Raw genomic sequence first — 4729 nt, forward strand, 5'->3', positions numbered from 1 at the left:
AAAAGCCACACACACACACACACACACACACACACACACACACACACACACACACACCCCCCCCATGCTGCCAGCCCACATGGGAAAAATACTGCCCTGTCCTGAGCGGTGCCAAGTCAGAGGTCAATCTCAGGGGGGGTCACATGCCCCCTGCCCCGTGCCCCTCCTATCAGTCACCTGTGGAGCAAATATATTGCTAATGTTGGTTTCTAATTGAATGAAGTGAAAAGGATTTGCAGGGTGTTGGTTTTTTTTTTCCTGCAGGCAAAACAGGGGGAGATGTCTTGGAAGATGCAGAAAGAAATGTAAGCCTCACCATGGCCAGAACTGATGCTGACTCATACGCCCTGTCTCAGACCTAGATAATTCTAAATAAAAAGCTTATCTCTGCAATGGCATGTGCCTCTCTGTGCTCCTTGATCCTGTAGCTGTCACAGCAGGATGTCTTCCTCACTGCTCTGTAGTGCAGCCCATGTTCAGAACTGACTCCCTTTGGCTAGCTTAGATTTCCTGGTGCTCAGGTAGGCTTCTCGGGGCTCCCGGTATCCACTCCACAGAAGTCTGTGGAAGTCAGAGCTGGCTTGCCTTGTGCCCCAAAGAACTGGTAGAAGGTGGAAGAAGGACTGCACTAAAACAGGGGTTCTTTACTATATCTCCTCTTTAGACTCTTGCAGTCTGCCAGCTGATAGATAACAGCAGATGAGGCCTGGGGAGACACTGATGGAGGGGGCAAACCGAAAGCAGCTCTCAAAGAATAGTGAGAAGAGCAGAGAAGCGGGAAGGGGTATCTTATACATCATCTGTGACTGGCCCCGTGAATCCAGGGGAACCTCGGGGCTGTGCTGTGGCTATGTTATATCCTTTATTCACATGGGTGAGCATTTAATCACGCAGATAATTCCATTGACTTCAACAGATCTATGCGTGCGGGTGATTGAATGGAAGTTGCAGTCTGTCCCTAATTATGTAGAGCAATCCAACAGCAGCTTAAGTTGCAGTAACTTGTCACCCCCTTTCTGACCTAAGTGGTCAGCCAAAAATTCAGGGTCTTGTAAGCTGTTTCAGCTAGGAGGAGAAATGAGGTGAGGGAGCCAGGTGTTTCTTTGATGTAGGTCTCTTTATGTACAAAGCATGTCCAGATCTTGTTTGCCTTAACACAACAGCAATCAAAGGAGCAGGCATGTTTTATTCATGGCTCCAAGCTCCTTTTCCAGCCGGCACTAAGCTGGAAAGCGCTCTCATTCTCAGGGCCCCTGTCTCACTGCTTGTTCGAACTCTGTCCGTGGCTTTCTTGCTCTCTGGTATCTTCTTCTCTCAAACACAGGGATACAGCCACAGCCCTATCAAGCAAGATCTAGCACTGTAGTTGCTATATTCATGCCTAAGAAACTCATGGCCTCTATGGTGTAGCTTCTGGACTGCCCCTCCATGGGAGCAGTGTTTTAAACAGTAGTCTCTATTGTTTCAGCTACTGTTTAACAAAGGATCATTTAACTTCTCCCTCATTTAAGCTGAATGGCAGGGCGGTTTTTATACCTACCAGCTTTGGTGGGTTTTATCCCAGCCCATACCAGTTTACGTGGAGAAACTGAAAGCAAGTGCACATTATGCCTACGTGGGAACTCCCTCAACTTTCTTAGGCCCTTGGTGCTCGCCTCTGAATTTGTCTCCCTTGTTTATTCTCTGACAGCCCCAGTTTCCCTGATGGAGAATCTGCACATAGCTCAGGCAATATGACTTACATTTCATTAAACAAGTTAATTTTCTGTCTGGTCCTCCAGAGACATCAAAGTCTAGCATGCTGAAGCCCACTGAAGCATGTGGTGAGGGCTCTGGAGACACTGAATCCTTAGAGCCCAAGTGCAGAGCTCCCCCCCTCCACTCCCCCGCATCTTGTCTGCAGGGAGCTGGGATGCCAGCTTCCTCATTTCCAAAGAGAAAAAGGACTTGAGAATCACTTTTATGATGGCAAATCTGCAGTGACCTCCTCACCAGCCAATCAGCTGTGCACAAGGTAAGTCAACCAACAGCTGTCAGGTGCTTATAACTTTTAGTCGTCTGCGAGCTCACTTGGGCTTGGATCCCCTGTGTATTAAGAAAGACATTCTGCCCATTCTGCCCTTTACCCACCTTGGGTGCAGCCATTTGGGGAAATGTGCTACACAACATCGACAAATTCTGATGGATTTTCTGTGGTTGCCAAGCCACTGAATTCATAGAGCTCGAGCTTACAAAGCCAGAAGGGACACGATGACCTCCTAGTCTGACCTCCTGTACAACACAGGCCATCCCACTGTCCTGAATGAATCCTCAGTGGGACTTGGGCATGTCTTTGCAATAAACATTCAATCCAGATTTAACCTTTTCCAGTGCTGGAGAATCCACCGCAGACCATGGGAAGATTTTCCAGTGGTTAATTACCCTGGCTATTAATAATATACACCTTGTATTTTTAGGCCCAGTTTCATTTATGAAGACAGGCTGACGGAACTGGGATTATTTACTCTGGAGAAGAGAAGACCAAGAAGGGATTTAATAGCAGCCTTCAACTACCTGAAGAGGGGTTACAAAGAAGATGGAGCTGGACTGTTCTCAGTGGTGGCAGATGACAGAACAAGGAGCAGTGGGCTCAAGTTGCAGTAAGGGAAGTTTGGGTTAGATATTAGGAAAAACTCTCATGAGGAGGTTAGTAAAGCACTAGAACAGGTTACCCAGAGAGGTTGTAGAGGCACCATCCTTAGAGGTTTTTAAGACCTGGCTAGACAAAGCTTTGGCTAGGATGATCTAGTTGGGGCTGGTCGTGCTTTAAGCAGGTGGGTGGACTAGATGTGACCTCCCAAGGTCCCTTCTAATCCTCATTTTCTATGATTCTATGAATGCCTTTCAAAGAAGCTCAATGCAGTCTATTTTCCCTTATGGAGAGAGACAGGGTTTCCAAGCTCTTATTAAATATACCCTACTTGCTAACCTTCTGTTATACCTCTGACCTGGATTCTGCCATCTGCAGAATCAACCTAATGGGCCTCTTCTTTAATCACAAGGGAAAACAGTGGGTGTTGCCACTTATTCCACGTCCCTGAACATGGGGCTATTCCACAGATGGTACTATATGATAAGCATTGTCTGGCTCCTACCATTAACAACAGTTCATTAACCCATCATCCCTTCCCAAACCACACTTTTAATGTAATGGCAAATTTACAACTCCCTGCCTTTCCTTCCGGAAGGGCTCTTGTTAAAAGAAGTACATGTTTTGGGTACTATATTACCCATATCTGTACAGGTCTACTGAGCACCCTGCAAGTGAGCTCTACAACTGTATAACTGTTTCTTAGACATGTCTACAACAGTGATTCTTAACTTGGGCTCTCACAAGATCCTTATGAGGGTACCACACAATATTAGCACTGTTAGGTGTGCAAACACCTACATGTGATTCACAAGATAAACCCAGAGATTTCAAATAGGAATCCATAGTGTCAGACACATTCTGACCTGTTGAGGTCATTCTTAGTTCTGTACAACAGAGACATTGCTCTATTATTTCTTCTGTAGTCAAGTGACAAGTGAAATCTAAGAGCCGGCATTTTCCAAGGGGTGCTTTGAGACTGACAGGGGGTGCCTCGAGTCTAAGATCGAGAACTGCTAGTCTGCAACAAGGCTTCTCTCTGTCTTGTTTCTTCTCCTTCTATGAGTTGTGTCTTACTACCTGGAACAAGTTTTACTGGCTACAAATGTTAGACCTTCTTAAAACACTTTCTGCAAAATACATGTGTAAGACTACCCACCATACAGGCCCAGACCATTGAGAACCATTCAAAACAAGGTGATGGGGGGCACCATAATACTACATACACTTCCCTAACTTGTCTGCCTCTGTTCCAGTTATGGTAAGGATAAGAGCAAGCTGGGGCTCACCTAAATTGTGCCAACTGGAAACAGTGACCAGGGACTCTCTGTCTACCGAGAGCATGTGGAACACAGCAGTATTCTGGCCATGCCCCTCACTTTCAAGCAAGCCACCTATATCTGGGCACACAGAGGAGTCTACAGGCCTGTAACACCACCTTTATGCTCATGGGAAGCTTCCTTCTACCTTGAGATTTTGGCCCCTGTGTACTACTGAAGGGATTAACTGTACTACATCAGCAGTGGGTCCTGGCTCAGATTGTGGAAAACCTGACAGCAACTGCTGGGGATAAGCCTCAGACAGCCCCAATGGCCAGACCCAGACAAGCAGGTGTAGTCAGCCCACCCACCACTGACATGATACAGATAAGCCCATAAGGGCCAGAAAAATCAAATCTGGCTTTAAATGCCCATATGTATCTATGCACAAAAAGAAGACACTAAGAGAACGTTTATGTTGCATATTTAACTGCTTCAAAATCAGGAAATGACAGTGCTACGGTAGCAGAAGGTACAGTTCCTCCTGGCCCTTGGGCAGAGGCCAATGTCAGTGGTGGCATATCCTGCACTCAGGGGAGACAAAGAAATGCATCTGTGCCTCTCTCCAGCATGGCAGAACGGACCAGGGCCTTGAGCTCTCACTTTCTGTCCTGAGCATCCACGCAGTCCGGGAAACCACTGAGTCCTTTGTGCATCCAAGTTTACATGCACAGCTTACACATGCACGCTGGAAACCCTGGTTTCATTTTGTGTCTAACGGCAGGGTTTTTAAGGCACCATAAAAGCAAACTGTATTGAAAATGATTTGCATCTCCTATAT

At 46.5% G+C, this 4729-nt stretch overlaps 1 protein-coding gene across 4 annotated transcripts in view; it reads right to left on the bottom strand.

Annotated features, from left to right (window-relative positions):
* EPHB1 (EPH receptor B1) overlaps positions 1 to 4729 on the bottom strand; it is a 463546-nt gene that overhangs the window by 116243 nt on the left and 342574 nt on the right. The window lies entirely within an intron of this gene.

This window comes from Gavialis gangeticus, unplaced genomic scaffold, assembly GCF_001723915.1.
Source record: "Gavialis gangeticus isolate Ggan-Ray unplaced genomic scaffold, GavGan_comp1, whole genome shotgun sequence".
NCBI classification, from domain to species: domain Eukaryota; kingdom Metazoa; phylum Chordata; order Crocodylia; family Gavialidae; genus Gavialis; species Gavialis gangeticus.